The 21,000-nt window shown below is 48.5% G+C and overlaps 2 non-coding genes and 2 pseudogenes across 2 annotated transcripts; all 4 read left to right on the top strand.

The window, feature by feature from the left end:
- The first annotated feature begins 4,390 nt into the window (after positions 1-4,390).
- LOC120026654 lies at positions 4,391-4,571 on the top strand (annotated as a pseudogene).
- Positions 4,572-4,885: 314 nt separating this feature from the next.
- Positions 4,886-5,003, top strand: LOC120026575. Its single transcript, XR_005473148.1, has one exon. It is a non-coding gene; the product is annotated as a U5 spliceosomal RNA (small nuclear RNA).
- Positions 5,004-12,318: 7,315 nt separating this feature from the next.
- On the top strand, positions 12,319-12,498 carry LOC120026522 (annotated as a pseudogene).
- A 320-nt stretch (positions 12,499-12,818) lies between these two features.
- On the top strand, positions 12,819-12,936 carry LOC120026525. Its single transcript, XR_005473101.1, has one exon. It is a non-coding gene; the product is annotated as a U5 spliceosomal RNA (small nuclear RNA).
- The last annotated feature ends 8,064 nt before the right edge of the window (positions 12,937-21,000 follow it).

A 21,000-nucleotide genomic window follows, 5' to 3' on the forward strand; every position in this document is an offset into this window, starting at 1 on the left:
TTTTGGGGCTGGGTTCTTGAGGTGGGTGGGGTTTCTATATACTGCAGTGGGAAGTAGGGTTTTAGTAAATGGGCATGTAGGGGAGGTGGTTACTCAGCAGACTGGGGTACGTCAAGGCTGCCCTTTGTCTCCACTGCTCTTTGTGTTGTACATGGAGCCTCTGGCAGCAGCTTTCCGGGCAGACGCAAGTATTGTGGGCCTCCGGCCCCCTGGCGGGGGCTCTTCAGAGATCAAGATCTCCCAGTATACGGATGACATGACTCTGTTTCTGACATCCGAGGGGAGTGTCGCAAGGGCGGTGGAGGTCCTGGGGGAGTTCGGACAGGCATCCGGGGCTAGGGTCAACCTGGGGAAATCCTCAGTTAAGTTTTTTGGACCGTGGGCTGGGAGAGAGGGAGGCCTCAGTGGCCTCCCGCTCTGCTCGGGGCCTATGAGGGTCCTGGGAGTGGATTTTGAAGTGACAGGTAGCGAGGGCATCAACTGGAGACAGAGGATCGCGTAAGTACGCACCAGGGTGGGCCTGTGGACAGCTCGTAGGCTCTCTATGAGTGGACGGGTTCTGGTCATTAAAGCAGACATTCTTCCGTCCTTGGTTAATTTGGCCTATGTTTTTCCTTTGCCTCCTCGTTACAGGAAGGATTTAGTGCGAACCATTTTTTATTTTGTTTGGGAGGGCTATGAGTATGTAAAAAGGGACTGGATGGTGCAATCAGTGGAGGAGGGAGGAAGGGGAGTTCCTGACCTCCCTCTGAAGGACACTATTTTCTTTTTTTCAATATGTAAAAGTCTGGTTAACCCTTGCAACCATGGTTTCAAGGCTTTTGGTTTGTTTTGGCTATCTTTCCCTCTGCGAAAGTTGGTAGCCTGGGACAACTCCCGACCTAAGGCGGAAACCCTCCCGTCTCATTTCCAACATGCAGTGAAGTGGAGCAGAAGGCACACAGTGCCAGGAGGGTCTGCTCTGCATGGACCACAGAGCTTTATACAGAACCTTGGTGGCTAAGCGGGGTCCTGTCGGTGTCTATGGGGTGGGGCCGGTGGTGTGGCAGGCGATTCAGCAGAAGGGTCTCTCTAACAGGTTGAAGGATCTAAATTGGTTGTGTTTACATGGGCGTCTGCCAGTTAGGGAGGTCCTTTACAGGCACGGCCTGTCAAAGGTCAAGGTATGCCCAAGGGAGGGGTGTGAAGGCGAGGAGACGCTCCGTCACACTTTTTGGGAGTGCTCCTTTGCCAAGAGGGTTTGAGGGGGATTTGTGCTCTTTCTTCCAGGTGCTGGGGATTCTATCTTTTGATGCAGTTATGTTGGGGCGGGGTTTGGGGATCAGGAGCGGGAGGTGATGCTTTTTAATTTGGCTCCTGATTTCCTTGGGGAAGTCGGCTCTGTGGAATTCAAGGGTGGTTTTGGTTAAATCCAATGTGGACTGGGGAGTGGGTGGAGTGGTTAGTAGGGTTAGAGCTGATCTGAGAAAAAGGTTTGATTTCGATGTGGACAAATACGGCTTCCATGCCTCTAAGGAACGCTGGAAGTACCTTTATGAGTAAGAGGCCTTGTTGCAGTGGTTGGGCCAAAGTGTAATTTCTGTTTGTTTGTGTTGTTATTTCCATGTCTCGGTTTTTGTTAGCCGGGTCTTGAAATGTCCAGTATTTTGGAAAATGTGAAGTGTTTAAAAGGAATGGTTTGGTTTAATTATTATTATTTATTTTTTTTAATTAAAAAAATCTGGATGGCTGTGCGCTTTACAGTTTTTTTGGATTGCTTACACACTAAAATTAAAAGTAGTACACTATTAGCAAAACCTTTCACTCAAGAAGCAAAACATCAGCCCATATTTGCACAACTATAAGCACATTGTCAACTTCACACTTGTTGCAAAACACTAAACACACTTAACATACATTACACACAAAAATCTATCATGAAGTCACGTCCTTGCAATACCAAAGCACTGACTGTCAAATTACCACACCGTCCATCCAATTGGTTCAACACAGTCATCAGGTGTGCAAACACTCGTTTGCTTAATTGTAGACACACCAATCAGGTGTATAAGCACTATAAAAAGCAGCAGGTGAGTTCATCGGTCTTCAAGCACAATGGAAAGAGTCAGAGAAAGAGTAAGACGAGGACGAGGAGAACGAGGAGAACGAGGAGGAGGACGAAGACAAGAAGGTGCTCAAAGAGGACCGAATCTGACAAATGAGATCCGCGCAACACTGGTTGACCACGTTGTCAACCACGGCCTGACGCTGAGGGAGGCTGGACTGCGAGTACAGCCAAATCTAAGCCAATATACAGTGGCAAGTGTGATGAGAACATTGACTGGAAAATAGGTATTGTAAAAATATCATCATATCAAAAACATCTGCACGGTTTCAGTAACTGCTTACAGGACTGTATTCTATGCACTTCTGTTACCTTTTCCTGTGAAATTACTGTACTATTGTATACTGTTTTTTTTTTCTACATAGGATTGAAGGTCAGGGACGACAAGGGGGAAGGCCTCCGATGCTCACAGAACAGCAAGAGAGGGAGATAGCATTGTTGGCCAAAACCATGTTTACTATAACACTCAAGCAGCTCCAAGCTAACATTGTCAATAACCACGCCATTTTCAACATCAACACTGGCACGCATCCTAAAAAAAAAACATGTTCAAATGAAGCAAATTTATCGAGTGCCTTTCGAGCGCAATTCCAAAAGGGTGAAACGACTGCGGCAGAGGTATGTATTCACTTTAGCAGTGTGATCTTGCATACTGTCTCAATCTTTTACTGTACTGTAATATGTATACTAGATCTACACTGAACTACACAACTTTGCCTGACACTGTTTTTCAGAGAGTTTTACGAATGGATGGAGAGGAGATCCAGCATGAGTTCATTTACGTAGATGAGGCTGGGTTCAACCTGACGAGAACACGAAGAAACATCATTGGCCACAGGGCTATAGTCAATGTCCCAGGGCAACGTGGGGGTAATCTAACACTCTGTGCAGCCATTACACAGAATGGGGTCCTCCACCGCCATGCCCATATGGGCCCTTACAACACAGCACTCATACTTACATTCTTGGACCAATTTCACAACATAACAGCAGCAAATCAAATCGATCATATGCAATACATTGTTGTCTGGGACAATGTGTCTTTCCACCGCTCTGCTCTGGTTCAGAACTGGTTTCAGCAACATCCACATTTCACCGTCCTATATCTTCCACCATACTCTCCATTCCTCAACCCTATAGAAGAGTTTTTCTCGGCATGGCGGTGGAAGGTATATGATCTCCGTCTCCAGGCTGAGGTACCCCTCATCCAAGCCATGGAAGAGGCCTGTGACCAGATGGAGGTAGCAGCAATGCAAGGATGGATTCGTCATTCAAGACGTTTCTTTCCAAGGTGTCTTGCTAATGACAACATTGCCTGCGATGTTGATGAAATTCTCTGGCCAGATCCAGCGAGGCAAAGAAACAATGTCTAGTTATTTTTTTTAATGTCAAGTGACGTTTGGTTACAGTATTATGAATCTCCATGTTAACATTTTGGGCGTGTTGAGAAATAAATGAGTTTCTTCAGTCTGCAACATTGGTCTTGTGTAGTGTTTGGTGAATTTACATTATATTTGTACTTTGTTGATAGTAGCCTACTCTAATCATAGGGAAGTAGAAGTGCTAAAAGTGTTTTAGGTTTATCACAGCAGAGTGTAACTCGTGCAAACAGAGTATAGTAATGTGAAACGTGTGTGTTTCATATGGTAACAAAGTGTGGTTTTTAAAAAGAAGTGTATAGTTTTTACAAGTGTTTAATTTTGCAAAGGATCTGTAGTGTTTTGCTAATTGGGTGTGGTTGTGCTAATTGTGTGTAGTGTTTTGAAAACACGGGCCCTGTTTTGAAAATCGTGCTTAAGCAATCAAAAAAAACTGTAAATAGGTTGGCCGTAAAGGAGAGGATGTATAGGCACAACTGTGCAGTGAACGCAGAGTGCCCCAGGTGCAAAAAAAGTGAAACAGTAATGCATGTATTCTGGGAGTGTGGTTTTGCAAGAGTTTTCTGGGGAAAGTGCGCACCCGTTATTAACATGGTCTGCAACAAGATTGTTTTGAATGGTAAGAATATAGTGTATGGAGAGGAGATCCGAACAGTTTAGAGCCGTGTGGCATATTATTAGTTTGGGGAAGCTGGTACTGTGGGAAAAAAGGAATGTTTGTATTAAAAAGGAGAAAGACAAAACGGTACCAGCAGATGCCTTCTATTTGTTTGTATGGAAGTTAAGAAATGTGATTGAAATGGACAAATACGTGCACGGGGAAGACGTTTGTAAGGGAATTTGGGGAAGTGTAAAACTTGTATAAAAATGGAAAAGTGTTGATGGAAAAAGAATGTCACAGTAAATTGTAAATTTTTGTAATAATACAAAATAAATCTGTTCTTATCAGTTTAATATCTGATACGTCCCCCATCGGGGGACTACATATTAAATGGATTTTTCGAACAGGGAGTCGGAAATGGGGCTTGCTCTGTCCGCTCCACGCATCGACCCGGTATTGCAGTACCTCCGGGAACGGTGCAACACATTTCTCCCGTTGTCAAGGAAAAAAAGACAAAGCTATCTAAACAGCTAGCTAGCAGCAGAAGGAAAGGAAAAAGAAGAAACATCCAAAGTGAAAGTAGGGCGAGGCGCTCTTCGTGGGTTCCCCCGTTTCCCGCCATTTTACTTAAAAAAAAATTGTTGGCCAGGATAGTGAGTGAGTGAGTAAATGAGTGTCTGTCTGACTTTTTACCCACACACAGCCCTCGAGAAGTTGGCAGAGTGGGTTGGGTGACCACCCGCGAGATCCCGGCCTAGAGTGCACAGAGTGTGTCTCGGGCCCCGACCTCTGACTTCCATACGACTCTGGTTTCTATTCATTACGCACAAGCCTTTCGCCTTTTACTAAAGACTTCCGTGGAGAGGAACACTCACGAGTTCAAAAGTATTTTTGGAAGGGCTTTGCTTCTGGCAGAGCCCGGTATATCTTGTTTCAAGAGAAAGTGACAGATGATGACGCCGCCGCCGCAGAGACTTTTTGCTCATGCGTTTGACTTAGAATCGGACCGGTGTATTTTTCCACTCAAAGTAGTCGTTAAGGGCAATTGAGTTCAAGCCCGACGACTGGCGTATTTGCCGGGCTTTGAACAAATAGTCGTCGCACTAGGCGTAAAGAGCTAGTGACTTAAAGACGCATTGGCGACTTTAAAAAAAAAACACCCACCTGCCTGTCTGTCTGTCGCCAGGGAAAGGTTGGGTGGGTGGGGAGGAGGAGCCACCTTTTTGCCAAACCGCCAAGGTCTGCCGAGACCCCCGGGTGCCCGGCGGGTGCAGGGGTCCATTTGTGGGTTATCGCTTCTCGGCCTTTTGGCTCAGATCAAGCTTGGTACCAAGGTGCCCCAGAGCTCGCTAAGTCGAAAGGTCGGAGATAGGAGGGCGATAAAGTATTTTTTTTCTGGAAAACGTTTTTTCCTTAAATCCGGTTTACACTTTTCTTTGGCTTCTGCAAGAAGAGAGCTTTTTTGGACAAGATGACACAGAACAATACAAGCAGATCGGTTCCTGGGATGGGATTAGCGAATACCATCAGATTTGCATGGACGGACAAGGAGGTGGAGCCATGGGGGAGAGAGACGTTTGGTAGGACCATCCTGATGGGGACCCTAAGGTTAGGAGTGAAGGATGTCCTATGCTTACAGGGTAATCCGATGGAGAGGGCCTATGATGTCACGTTTCACACGGAGGCCAAGCATGATGAGATGATTAAAAAGGCGAGGGAAGCTGAAGGAGTAAAACCCCTCTGCAACTATGAGGTAACAAGCCTGGCGAGAAATAACTTTAGGGTGGTGACTGTCAACATTTATAATCCTCATGTCAAGGATGAGGAGGTGAGGGCATTTCTTGGGAGGTATATGGACATGGTATCCTCGGCCAGGCTCCTCAGGGACTCCCTGGGGTTCTGGAATGGGAGGAGAGGATTCCAGGCCCTTCTCAGGGAGGACCCAAAGGGGCAGGGTGGTTACCTCCATCCTCCTGCAATGTTCTCCCTGGGGGCTGACAGGGGGACGTTGTTTTACGCACGTCAGCCCCGATTTGCAGGCGATGTATGGCCTATGGCCACATCCTCGCCTCGTGCAGCACAAGAAAGTGCAGATTTTGTGGATCTACAGAGCACGAGGCGAAGGATTGTGACGAGCCTAAGGCGTGCCACGGGTGTGGCTCGTCAGCACACCTGTGGCGGGAGTGCCCGGCTCGTCAGGGTTCACACGCGTCTGCAGCTGGGGGGGGAGCAAGAGCGGGGGATGGGGGAAGAAGAGGAGGGGAAGGAAGGCCGTCCCATTACCCAAGCACGGGGCCCGAGGGGAAGGCCGCAAGGAAGGAGGAGGAGAAAGGAGCGGCAGCAGGAGGAGAGGCTGAAACGGAAGGCACGGGAGTAGGAGAACCGGGAAGAAAGGAGGGAAAAGTGGCGGAAGAAGGCAAGAGAGTGGAGGACCATGAGAGAAAAGCAAGCGAAGGAGGTGTGGAGGAGAAGGTGGAAGGGCCAGTGGAAGGGCCAGTGGAGGGGGGGGGGAGTGGGGGAAAGTGCTCTGGTGGAAGAGATGAGGGGTATGGTGGAGGAGCTGGCGGGGAGGGAGGGTGGTATATCTCCCCTGCCGCCATCGCCAAAGAAGAGAGGGAAGAGGAAGGTGCGAGTGGTCGACAGTGAGACGGAGGGGGTGGCCAAGAGACCGATGGCGGAGGGAGAAACCTCTGGGTTGCCGCTGGTTTCCCCAGGCCCTCAACTACTGGTGGGTGGGGAACCACCTAACAAGGCCCAGGACTGGGTCGAGGAGGAGGAGGTGGGGAGTTTTTTGTTTGGGGACTCACCCTCCCCGATTCTCTTCCAAACCAGCTACAGCGCTGGGGAGGGGGAGGAGGGTGGGGGTAGACCCAGGATGCAGGGCACCCCGTGCCAAACACTATTCCTGCATCCTGGGTTGCTGAGATGGGAGGAAGAGGGGACATGGAGCAGGGGAGCATCGGGTGAGTCTCCTGTTTTGTTTTTCTGTTTTGTGTTTAGTAGTTGTGTGAAGGTTTGTTTTTTGTGTTAGTTTTAATTCTATAATGGGGTCTAATTTTACTTTTGTTAGTTTAAATGTAAGGGGTTTAAGGGATTTTGTTAAGAGGAGGGCGGTATTTCGTTTTTTGGAGGGTGTGGGGGTTGATTTTTGTTTTTTTTACAGGAGGTTCACCTGAGGGATGGAGGGGATGTGTGTAGATTTAGGAGGGAGTGGGATAAGGGAGAATCATTTTGGGGTATAGGAGGGGTGTACGTCACGATAAGGGATTGTAAGTTTAGATTAGTGGTGGTGTACGGGCCACAGGTGGCGGCAGACAGGAGGGAGATGGTGGACTGTCTGGCGCCCCTGTGTGTCACAAATAGGCAATTAGTGATAGGTGGGGATTTTAATATAGATTTAGGGGTAGGGGGGGGATAGTAGTGCAGGCGCTATCACCGGGCTAATGGCTTGCCATGGTCTGGTTGATGGTGGCCTACACACTGCTCCGACAATGGCCGGTCCTACATGGCGCAACTCCAGGGGGATTGCGCGGAGGCTCAACTATATTTTTGTATCCAGGTCTTTGGGTCAGTTGTCTGGGCGGCTGGTGCCTGTTTTCTTTACAGATCACGACGGGGTGCTCATGCAGTTAGATCGGGATGTGCTGGAGGAGCAAGCTTTCGTTGACGCCTTTTTTGGTTTATTTTGGGGGCTTGAAGGCCTCCGGTCCATGTGCGAGGGGGTGTTGGAGTGGTGGGATTTAGTCAAGGTAAGGATTAGGGTATTGTAGGAGGAAAAAAAGGGAGGAAAGGAGGGAGGTGGATCGTATCCAAAGGTTAATAGAACTCGAGTACGAGGCAGGCAACCTCGGCGGGTCGATCGACTGGGAGAGATCCGCAGCCCTGAAGGCGCAGCTCAGGGAGCTGCAGGAGCGGAAGGCTCGTGCTTTCCTGGAGCGTGCGCATAATGGCTTTCTAGAACATAATGAGACTTGTTCCGCTATGTTCTTTAAGTCAGTTAGGACCAGACAGAGTAGGAAGGTAATGCACGGTGTTAGGGAAGAGAATGGGAGTATAATTAGAAAACCGGAGGAAATGGTCAGGGTGACAACTGACCATTTTCGAGGTTTATTTAAGGAAAAGGAAATAGATGTAGAGCAAGGAAATGTGTTTTTAGAACACTTGTCCCGGCGATTGCCGGAGGACATTAGACGTGATGGAGGCTCAGATCTCCCTAGAAGAGGTTGAGTGTGCTCTTAGGAGGATGGGAAAAGGGAAGGGGCCTGGGATGGATGGGCTGACGGCTGAGTTTTACCTCACGTTTTGGGGTATACTTGGACCGGTGGTCCTCGAAGTCTTGAAGGCCATCCTTGAGACGGGGGTCCCTGGGGGATCAATGGCGGTTGGTGTGCTGTCACTTCTTTATAAGAAGGGGGAAGCAACTGACCTTGGCAACTGGCGGCCGTTGACCATGCTGTGCGTAGATTACAAGCTACTTGCAAAGGTTTTAGCAGACCGGTTGCGCACAGCCCTTCCCTACGTCGTCCATGAGGATCAGACGTGCGGGGTAGAGGGACGCTCTATTAGATGGAACCTACAGTTGATCAGGGACTCCATCGCGTGGGTAGAAGATAGAGGTCTGCCATTAATGGTAGCAGTGCTAAATCAGGCGAAAGCCTTTGATCGCGTGAATAGATCTTTTCTATTCAGGGTGTTAGGTAGATTAGGATTTGGGGAGAAGTTTATAGGATGGATCCGTACTTTATATGTCGGAGCGGGGTGCCGAGTTAGCGTAAACAGTCACATGGGTGACGTTTTTGACCTCTCGTCAGGGGTCAGGCAGGGGTGCCAGCTCTCGGCTCTCCTCTTCGTACTGTACATGGAGCCTCTGGGGGATACCATTAGGGCAGACACAGGGGTGGAGGGCTTGTTGATCCCTGGAAGCGGTGGTTTGCGCGTCAAGATGACATAGTACGCTGATGACACTTCCTTGCTGCTTTGCAAGGACTCGTGCCTGACGAGGTCCCTTGCCATTATTGGGGACTTCACCCGAGCGTCGGGAGCGGTTCTGAATCACGCAAAGTCTTCCGTCAGGTGACCGGAAACATGACTGAATACAAACAGTGTAGCTATTCTCTCCGCAAGGCAATCAAACTAGCTAAGTCCCAGTACAGAGACAAAGTAGAGTCGCAATTCAACAGCTCAGACACAAGAGGTATGTGGCAGGGTCTACAGTCAATCACGGATTACAAAAAGAAAACCAGCCCCGTCGCGGACCAGGATGTCTTGCTCCCAGACAGGCTTAATAACTTTTTTGCTCGCTTTGAGGACAATACAGTGCCACTGACACGGCCCGCTACCAAAACCTGCGGGCTCTCCTTCACTGCAGCCGAGGTGAGTCAAACATTTAAACGTGTTAACCCTCGCAAGGCTGCAGGCCCAGACGGCATTCCCAGCCGCATCCTCAGAGCATGCGCAGACCAGCTGGCTGGTGTGTTTACGGACATATTCAATCAATCCTTATCCCAGTCTGCTGTTCCCACATGCTTCAAGAGGGCAACCATTGTTCCTGTTCCCAAGAAAGCTAAGGTAACTGAGCTAAACGACTACCGCCCCGTAGCACTCACTTCCGTCATCATGAAGTGCTTTGAGAGACTAGTCAAGGACCATATCACCTCCACCCTACCGGACACCCTAGACCCACTCCAATTTGCTTACCGACCCAATAGGTCCACAGACGACGCAATCGCAACCACACTGCACACTGCCCTAACCCATCTGGACAAGAGGAATACCTATGTGAGAATGCTGTTCATCGACTACAGCTCAGCATTTAACACCATAGTACCCTCCAAACTCGTCATCAAGCTCGAGACCCTGGGTCTCGACCCCGCCCTGTGCAACTGGGTCCTGGACTTCCTGACGGGCCGCCCCCAGGTGGTGAGGGTAGGTAACATCTCCACCCCGCTGATCCTCAACACTGGGGCCCCACAAGGGTGCGTTCTGAGCCCTCTCCTGTACTCCCTGTTCACCCACGACTGCGTGGCCATGCACGCCTCCAACTCAATCATCAAGTTTGCGGATGACACTACAGTGGTAGGCTTGATTACCAACAACGACGAGACGGCCTACAGGGAGGAGGTGAGGGCCCTCGGAGTGTGGTGTCAGGAAAATAACCTCACACTCAACGTCAACAAAACAAAGGAGATGATTGTGGACTTCAGGAAACAGCAGAGGGAGCACCCCCCTATCCACATCGACGGGTCAGTAGTGGAGAAGGTGCAAAGTTAAGTTCCTCGGTGTACACATCACGGACAAACTGAATTGGTCCACCCACACAGACAGCGTTGTGAAGAAGGCGCAGCAGCGACTCTTCAACCTCAGGAGAAAATGTGGGGTCCATTTGTGGGTTATCGCTTCTCGGCCTTTTGGCTCAGATCAAGCTTGGTACCGAGGTGCCCCAGAGCTCGCTGAGTCGAAAGGTCGAAGTAGGAAGGCGATAAGGTGTAGGTTGGTTTTGTTGCAAATTGATTATTTAAAAGATAAATTGGGGAATTTAATTTTGAAAAAGAGCTAATTGAGAGTGCCTCTTTCCTAGAAGAGATGGCTAGGAATGCAACAACTAAGTCGGTCCCGGCGGCCGGACTTGCCAATACGATACGGTTTGCATGGAAGGAGAAGGAGTTGGAGCCGTTGACAAGGGAGCAGTTTGGAAGGAAGATATTGTTGGGAGAGTTGAAGTTGGTGGTGGAGGAGGTGTTTTGCCTACAGGAGAACCCCTTGGAAGGGGCTTTTGATGTGACATTGCATACAGAGGAGAAATATGAAGGAGTAATGAGAAGGGTGAGAGAATTGGAGAAGGTGAGGCCTATGGGTTACTATGAAGTAACAGGTCTGGGGAAGAGTAATTTCCGGGTGGTGACAATTATAATGTTTAACCCCCACGTTAAAGACGATGAGGTGAGGGGCTTTCTGGGGAGATATATGGACAATGTATCCTCAGCGAGGCTCCTCAGGGACTCAATGGGGTTCTGGACTGGGAAGAGAGGTTTTCAGGCCCTCCTCAGGGAGGACCCAAAGGGGCAGGGTGGATACCTCCATCCTCCGGCGATGTTCTCCCTGGGGGCTGACAGGGGGACGTTGTATTATGCACGTCAGCCCCCGTATTGCAGGCGTTGTATGGCCTACGGCCATACCTTAGCCTCGTGCAGCGAAAGGAAGTGCAGGTACTGTGGGTCGGGTGAGCACGAGGCGAGGGAGTGTGTCGAGCCGAGGGCTTGTCATGGGTGTGGATTGTTGACACACCTGTGGCGGGATTGCCCGGTTCGGCACAGGTCATACGCGTCTGCAGCTGGGGGGGGGGGAGCGAGAGCGGGGGATGGGGGAAGAAGAGGAAGAGAAGAACCGGGTGGCACAGGTGGGAAGAATGCACCAAAGGAAGGAGAGAGAGAAGAAGAGAAAGAGGAGGAGAGGTAGCCGGGACAGAAGGAGAGGTAGCCGGGACAGAAGGAGAGTTGATCGAGATGGAAGGAGAGGTGGCCGGGACAGAAGGAGAGGTGGTCGAGATGGAAGGAGAGGTGGTGGAGGAGGAGGTGAGAGTGGAGAGACCAGACAGGACAGCAGTGGAGAAGAAGGATATGGAGAAGGTTTTGGAGGTGGGACCAAGTAAAGACCTCCTCGAAAAGTTGGCAGCAAAGGTGAAGGAGCGAGGGCCGGTGAAGGACTGGGAGGCAAGTGATGAATGTGGTGAAGGATTTGGTAAAGGGGATGAGGGAGAAGGAGTTGTCCGGTGAGCAGGATAGTGGAGGGGAGAAAATTAACCCCTTGGTGCCTCTGTGCAAGAAGCCAAAGAAAAAGGCGGAACGTTTGGACAGCGGGAGGAGGAGAAGTGGTAGGAAGGGAGGGGGGCAGAGAGGGGGGAGGGGTAGCAGGGCCTTCGTGGGCTGCCTCTTCTTCTTTTACACCCCTGGAGGAGCTGGACCTCCCGGTCATGGCACTGGGTTGGGCGATGGAGGGAGGGACGGGCTATCTGTTTGGGGACGTGGGGTCACCGGTCAGTGGTCCGGATGAGGGCGGGGAAATGGATTTGAGTGTGGGGAAGGTGCAAGGAGATGGCCCTGGCCCTGAGTGACATTTTTTGATGTGTATGATGGGTAGTTGGGAGAGGAGAAGGGGAGGGAAGATGCTCCCCTGATTATTTTTGGTTTTGGCTATTGGTTACTAGTTTGTGAGATGGATTTCTGTTGGTTAGAATGATATATTTTGAATTTTTAAATTTATGTAAGTTTGGAAATATTGTGTTGGTTTTGAATGTAATAAATATATTTTATACAAAAATCTGGATTTTTCAAACAGGGAGTCGGAAATGGGGCTTGCTCCGTCCGCTCCACGCATCGACCCGGTATTGCAGTACCTCCGGGAACAGTGCAACACATTTCTCCCGTTGTCAAGGACAAAAAACAACACACAAAGCTATCTAAACAGCTAGCTAGCAGCAGAAAGAAAGAAAGGAAAAAGAAGAATCCTCCAAAGTGAAAGTAGGGCGAAGCGCTTTTCGTGGGTTCCCCCGTTTCCCGCCATTTTACTTAAAAAAAACAAACGTTGGCCAGGATAGTGATTGAGTGAGTGAGTGTCTGTGTGACTTTTTACCCACACACAGCCCTCAAAAAGTTGGCAGAGTGGGTTGGGTGACCACCCGCGAGATCCCGGCCTAGAGTGCACAGTGTGTCTCGGAACCCGACCTCTGACTTCCATACGACTCTGGTTTCTCTTCATTACGCACAAGCCTTTCGCCTTTTACTAAAGACTTCCGTGGAGAGGAACACTCACGAGTTCAAAAGTATTTTTGGAAGGGCTTTGCTTCTGGCAGAGCCCGGTATATCTTGTTTCAAGAGAAAGTGACAGATGATGACGCCGCCGCCGCAGAGACTTTTTGCTCATGCGTTTGACTTAGAATCGGACCGGTGTATTTTTCCACTCAAAGTAGTCGTTAAGGGCAATTGAGTTCAAGCCCGACGACTGGCGTATTTGCCGGGCTTTGAACAAATAGTCGTCGCACTAGGCGTAAAGAGCTAGTGACTTAAAGACGCATTGGCGACTTTAAAAAAACAACACCCGCCTGTCTGTCTGTCTGTCTGTCGCCAGGGAAAGGTTGGGTGGGTGGGGAGGAGGAGCCACCTTTTGCCAAACCGCCAAAGTCTGCCGAGACCCCCGGGTGCCCGGCGGGTGCAGGGGTCCATTTGTGGGTTATCGCTTCTCGGCCTTTTGGCTCAGTTCAAGCTTGGTACCGAGGTGCCCCAAAGTCCGCTGAGTCAGGAGGTCAAAGGCAGGCAGGAGGGACGAACTTTTAAAGGATTTGACGGTTTATTTAACTTCTTAGGGCTGCAAGCCCGATGCCGGTACAACATTCGGGGAAATTTCATAATGACTAACTAAAATACAACGTCGTAACATGAAACATTCTTGAAAATGCAAGTGTCTTACATGCTTCAAAAGATTAGAATCTTTTTTAATCAAACTACGTTTTCCGATTTAAAATAGCTATTACAGAGAACAAATGCCATGCTTTTGTTTGAGAAGAGCGATCAACAACAAACATTTTCCGCCATGACACGTGACAAATTCACATCTGAAGGTAAAATTATGACATACATTCTGATATCTTGTTCTTATTTCTCTTCCCGAGGGTCCCAGTGATCAAACAAAGTGCCGTTTTCTTTGATAAAATCCATTTTTGTAGTCTAAAACGAAACATTTAGGATAACGTTTGCCTCCCGATTTCCATCTCTATCAACTTTTTACGGCGCATTCGACGCAATTACATACAGTAAACAATCGTTTATCTAGTCATGGTTGGTTTCATTGTAATCCTCTGGATGTTTGCAACCCAGCCAGACGTAACTGTTTTTTTTGCGGTGAGTATTGACCGAAGTGAGCTGATTTGACGACAACAAGCAATGACATGTTTGCGCACCAGTAATACTGGCGAAGCGTCGTTGATTGACTATTTCTGCCCAATGACCACAGATCTTCTTGAAATCTATCTGGCTAGATAGCCAATGAGTTGAGGTAAATGCCAGTATGTGATGTTATGGGTTGGACCACCATCCCTTGTTTGTGAAGGCATGCGCAACACGCGTTCTTTCGCCATCGACCATCGGACTAGTTGTACCACAGTTCATTACGCACGGAATTGTTTGGAAAGTTTTGAAAGTAGTTTTTTGTAAAGTGTTATTTGTAAGATTTCATTGTAGACATCATGGCGAATAAATCTGGAAAAGCTAAATCGAAGTCTAAATATACAGATTTGCACCAGATTATAGACGAGATTGATAGAGAAAGTGAGACGGAATTTTTGTTTGATGAATCTGTGAGTGAATACAGTTATGATTCCAACATTGAGGAGCTTTTTCTGCAAGGACAGGACGCAATTCTCGACCGGTAAGTGCTAATGCCGTTGTTTGAAATATAAATATTATTATTTCGTTATTTTATTTTTTTTTGCAATTTGCAATGAAATGTGTGATGAAATGTGTAAAGTACACATTGGCTATACATAGTGTATGTATGTATGCATATATATATATATATTCCATGTCAGATATATATATTTTCCATTTTTTATTCAAATGGAATAAAAGAGACACACATGGGCACATAAGCCACGTGTGTGTGTGTGTTTGTATGTATGTGTGTGTATATGTATGTATGTGTGTATGTATATATATATATATATATGCCATGTCAGATATATATATTTTCCATTTTTTATTCAAATGGAATGGAATAAAACAGAAAACACATGGCCACTGCGCCTGCTACTCCTCTCCATTTCCATATGAAATAGCAATTGGGTGCTGTTGGGGGGAGGGCAGGCCCAAAACAATGGCCGCAGTTGAATGGAACAGCACTTCACCTTAGTGAAGTATTCTATACAATACATATCTGTTTATTTCATGTGATGATAAAAGGCTCATAACATTAAAAAAAATATTTGTATTGTTTCTTTCACAGTGATAGCGGCTCCGACTGGGAGCCTCCGGTGCCAAGGTGCCCATCCCCCACTGAAGCGGGTTCATCCAGCCGGACTCCTGCTGTCTCTGGCTCCACACCTACCCCCGCCCGGCCATCTAGAGGTGGGAAGAGGGTAACAAAGAAGCGGAGGAAGGGAAGTGTGGAACCTGCTGGTAGAGGGGCAATGGCACTCTGTGCTGGAGGAAGATGTGGAGCCCCGTGCTCCAATTTTCAGACCTAAAAGGCAACCGGGACCCCAACTGGATATAACATCGAAGTATAGCCCGATGCAACTTTTCCAACTGTTTTTCACCCCGGCAGTTGTTGATTCCCTTGTTTGCAATACTAACAAGTATGGGGCTAGGAAGCAAGCAGGAAAGAAACAGGCATGGAAGCCCATTTCCATGTCAGACATTTTCTGCTACCTTTCACTGGTAATTTACATGGGGCTGGTGAAATTCAAAACCCTAAAGGATTACTGGAAAACAACCGAACTCTATCAACTGCCTTTCCTTTAAATATCTCACGGGCGCTGCACATCAGTGACCCAGAAGTTGATGAGGAGAATGACAGGAGGAGAGGCACCGCACGGTTTGACAGGCTCTGCAAAGTCAAACCTCTCTACCACAGCATGGTTGAGGCTTGCAAGACCCATTTTCAGCCCGCACAGAACTTGTCCATAGATGAAAGGATGGTAGCCTCAAAGGCCAGAATTGGCCTAAAACAATACATGCGTAACAAGCCAACTAAGTGGGGTTACAAGCTGTTTGTTTTGGCTGATTCTGTGTGTGCATACACATGCACTTTTTTTGTCTATGAGGGGAAGAACACTTGTGCGACTGGTAAGGGACTTAGCTATGACTCTGTGATGGCATTATTGGATTTCCAACTGCTGGGGAAGGGTTACAAACTCTTTGTGGACAACTTTTACACAAGCCCTACCCTGTTTGCAGAACTGAGGAAGCTGGAGGTGTGGGCTTGTGGCACTATTCGGACCAACAGAGTGGGCTTTCCAAAGACAAAGGTAAATGACATGCCTAAGCAGGCTGAGCGGGGTACCATGCGATGGATCCGTGAAGATGGCCTGCTGTTTGTGAAGTGGATGGACACTAGATAAGTGGTGATGTGCTCCACTATTCACAAGTCCTTCAATGGCGACCATGTCATTAGGCGTGTAAAAGATGCTTTGGGTGCATGGACCAACAAAAATGTCCCCATTCCTACAGCCATCAAGGACTACAACAAGAGCATGGGAGGTGTAGACCTATCAGACGCACTGATAGGGTACTACAATGTTCTACACAAAACAAAGAAGTGGTACAAGACATTGTTTTACCACTTCATTGACATTGCTGTGGTGAATTCCTTCATCCTGCAGAAGGAAATGGCGAAGAGCTGTGGACAGCCCCCCATCACACAGCTAGCCTTCAGGGAGCTGCTCATCCGGGAGCTTGCTGCCTATCGCACAAAGTCCACTGCATCACGCTCTGCCCCCTCTACCTCTGCCCCCTCTACCTCTGCCCCCTCTACCCCTGCCTCCAGTGGTGTTCATATGCCACAGTTCATTACTGCAGGCATGACTGTGCCTCATGGCCAAAAGGCCACAGCATTTAGGCGTCGTTGTGTTCTGTGTCACATGAAGTCCCCCATCATCTGCACCACGTGTTCAGTTTGTCTCTGCTTTACCTCAGAAAGAGACTGCTATGGGACATTGCACAGGCAGCAAAATATTGTGTAGAGGACCTCTAAAGGCTCTACCCCTGTTTTTTTGTTTGTTTTTTTTCTAATATTTTTTTAAACATTTTAATAATTTTTTTTGTGTGTTAGAATTGCTTTTTGATATGTTGTATATAGTTATTTGCACTGTTGTATATAGTTAAAGGTCATTTCACCAATTCGGCCACTTGGGTACATTTGGGCAACTTGTGTGGGACACCTGGGTGACTTCATGCATCTCACCCATTCCTGAAGTTATCAGTCTAAAACTTTGCACAACTACAGTTGCCCTCTTGTGTTGTCCATCTAAATTGTCCCCAGCATCCTATCTGACTGTTTGGCTATTCCAGTACATGTGAAAGATGATGCTACAACAATAAAAAACAGAAAACGTATGTTTATTTCCTTGTATTTTCTTCTACCAGATCTATTGTGTTATATTCTCCTACATTCAATTAACATTTCCACAAACTTCAGAATGTTTCCTTTCAAATGATACCAAGAATATACATATCCTTGCTTCTGGAGCTGAGCTACAGGCAGTTAGATTAGTGTATGTCTTCAGGCGGAAATTGAGAACAAGGGTTGCAGCCATAAAAGGTTAACCTTTTTCCTTTTTTTCATTGGCTTCTGTCAAAGGGAGCTTTTTTTGGAAGAATGGAGCAGCAGAAAAACAGGGCAGTTCCTGCTATCGGTTTAGCGAATACCGTAAGGTTTTCGTGGAAGGACAAGGACAAGGAGCCGTGGGGGAGAGAGAATTTTGGAAGGAACATCCTGATGGGGTACCTAAAACTGCAGGTCAAGGATGTACTATGCCTACAAGGGAACCCATTGGAGAAGGCTTTCGACGTGACGTTCCACATGGAGGAGAGACACGATGGTATCATGAAGAAGGTGAGGGCAGAGAAAGGTGAAGGACCTCTGTGCCATTACGAGGTGACCAGTCTGGCAAGGAACAATTTCAGGGTGGTCACCGTCAACATGTACAATCCGCACGTTAAGGATGAGGAGGTGAGGGCCTTTCTGGGGAGATACGTGGACAACGTCTCCTCAGCGAGGTACCTCAGGGACTCCCTGGGTTTCTGGAACGGTAGGAGAGGGTTCCAGGTGCTACTCAGGGAGGACCCGAAGGGTTTGGGTGGCTACCTCCATCCTCCGGTGATGTTCTCCCTGGGGGCTGACAGGGGGACATTATTTTATGCCCGTCAGCCTCTGTTCTGTAGGCGTTGTATGGCCTACGGACATATACTGGCCTCGTGCAATACCCGAAAGTGCAGGTTCTGTGGGTCGGGAAAGCACGAGGCCAAGGATTGTGACGAGCCCAAGGCTTGCCATGGGTGTGGATTGTCAACACACCTGTGGCGTGATTGCCCGGCTCGTCAAGAGGATGGAAGGAAGAAGGCTACGAAAGGAGAGAGGAGAAGAGAAGAGAAGGTGAAGGAGGTGGAAGGTGCGGAGGCGGAAGGAGGTGACGGAGCGAAGAAGAAGGAGGCGGGGACAGTGGAGAAAGAGGAGGTGGAGGGCGGAACGGTGAAGGAGTGGGGGAGCGCCCTGGTGGAAGAGATGAGGGAGATGGTGGAGGGGCTGGTGGGGATGGGGGACGATGTCACCCCTTTCCCGCCATCTCCGAAGAGGAGAGCGAGCTTGGAGGACAGTGAGGGGAGGGAGGGGAAGGCTAAGCGAGGGATGGGGGAGAGAAGAGGATTTTCTATGGTCTCGCTGTTTTCCTCAGCCCCTAATAATTTGGTGGAGGGTATTTCACAGGGTGAGGATCGGGGTTGTCTATCTGAGGGGGGATCTCAACTCCTGTTTGGGGAGATGGGTCCCCTACTCTCAGCCCAGAGGCCTACAGGGAGGGAGGGTTGGAGGGTGTTGGTGGGGAACCCAGGATGCAGGGCACTCCAATGCCTAACACCATGCCTGCATCCTGGATTGGAGTGATGGAGGACGGGGGGACGTCAGGAGAGGAGAGGACGTCACTGCCGGATGAAATGGAGCAGGGGAGCATCGGGTGAGTCTCCTGTTTTTTGTTGGTTTGAGTTTATTTGTTGAGGGTTTGTTTTTTAATTATTATTAATGAATATTTCTGTTAAGTTGTTTAGTTTTGTCACGAATCCCGCTTCCTGAGTCTGGGTTTGCCTGTGTGTCTGTCCTGGAGTGTGTTTCAGGTGTCCTGGAACGCACCCTGTCTGGTTGCCGGGCGAATTAGCTCATTGGGAGATTGATTTCACCCGCACCTGTTTCCCGTCAGTAATCTGCACACCTGTCCTGATCATCATCTCTACCCTTCAAAAGCTCTGACCTGACTTCCATTCCCTGCCGGATCGTTAGCCATGAACAGTATGTTGTGCCTGAGTACCAGACTCCAGTTGGATAGAATTTGTTTTGTTGTTTTCATTTACGTATTGCTTGCCTTGAACTTACCTCCGTTTGTTTTGTCTTCAGTTACTCACCTGGATCATTCACTCCATTCCCGCCTGGTTGACAGAGGATTCTGCTACTACATTGGATTCACCTATTTCCTCTCATCTACTCACCACCGCTGCCCGCTACGCCATCTGGATATATCTACCTTTTCACATTTCACTGTAAATAAATACTCACCTTCTTCCTACGCTCCTTGTCCTGGTCTGCTTCTGGGTTCGATCTTGAAAGATCGTGACAGAACGATCCGGCCAGTAATGAACCCAGTGGACCTGGACTCCGTTTGCCATGCCATTACCCTGCAGGAGAAGAAATTGGGACAACACAATACGGCGCTACAGGAGATAGCGAGTTCGATCCAGAATTTATCTGCTAGCTTGACACAAGTCCAGGATCAGCTCAGTTTGCAGGTGATTCATTCACTACCGGTTTCACCCATCTCACCTGCCGTGTCTGAAGCGGTTCCATTTCGTGAACCCAAGGTACCGACGCCTGATAAATATGAAGGGGATTTGGGAAAATGCCGTTCGTTTCTTATGCAGTGTGGGTTAGTGTTTGATCTACAGCCCCATTCTTACGCCACTGACAAGGCTAGGATAGCCTTGGTTATTGAACTGTTGCGTGGAAGAGCTCTGGAATGGGCTTCAGCCGTTTGGGAACGACAGGGAACCTGCACGGCTTCATATCAGGAGTTCACGGGAGAGATGAGGAAGCTTTTTGATCATCCAGTCCGAGGTAAGGACGCAGCTAAACGTTTGTTCTCTCTTCGCCAAGGAGATCGCAGTGTGGCAGATTTTATGATTGAGTTCAGGACATTGGCTGTGGAGAGTGGTTGGAATGAGGAGTCACTACAAGCGGTTTTTTACAAGGGGTTGTCAGATGAACTTAAGGATGAGCTGATTTCTTATCCAGAGCCTAGTGACTTAGACAGCTTGGTCGCTTTATCTATTCGGGTTGATAATAGAGTCCGAGAGAGAAGGAGGGAGAAGCAGTGGGGTCTATCCAATCAATCTGTAACTCGGTTACCATTCGGTTCAGGAGGTGAACCAGGACGTATTGATCGTTATTCTCCACACGGGATTAGTGGAGGAGTCTTGCCACCAGATTCTGAACCAATGCAAGTGGGGCGACACGGGCTAACTAAGGAGGAGCGCCAACGTAGACGTGAGACCAATAGCTCTTTCTACTGTGGTAGATCGGGACATTACAACTCCGCTTGTCCACAGCGCCCGTTAAACTGCCCGGCTCGCTAAATTTGGGAGGAATTTTAGCGAGCCAGTTTCAATCTCTCAAGGATCTTGTCAGACCCCGTTTTCCTGCGACCCTTATGAATAAGGATCAGAGTTTTGACCTGAACGCTTTTATCGATTCAGGTGCCGATGGCAACTTTATGGATGCCGACTTGGTGGAACAGCTGGGGCTTTCCAAGGAGCAATTGCCGGAAGCCATTGAAGCAACCACTCTGAACGGCAGTAGTCTGGCACGGATCACTATGAGGACTGAACCGGTTAAGATGTTGGTGTCGGGAAATCATTCAGAGTTTCTCTTTCTTCATTTTGTCCTCGCCCCATGTTCCTCTGGTTCTTGGTTACCCCTGGCTGAAGGAACACAATCCCTCGTTTGATTGGGTGACAGGGAAGGTAACTAGTTGGAACATTGAGTGTCATGCTAACTGCCTTAGGACTGCCTGTTCTCCTGCTGTTTCCAGTCAGGTCAGTGACTCTGCTCCTCCTGATTTGTCCCTGGTTCCAGAAACATATCACGAGTTGGGTGAGGTATTCAGT

This window comes from Salvelinus namaycush, chromosome 31 (assembly GCF_016432855.1).
Source record: "Salvelinus namaycush isolate Seneca chromosome 31, SaNama_1.0, whole genome shotgun sequence".
In the NCBI taxonomy this organism is placed as follows: Eukaryota; Metazoa; Chordata; class Actinopteri; order Salmoniformes; family Salmonidae; genus Salvelinus; species Salvelinus namaycush.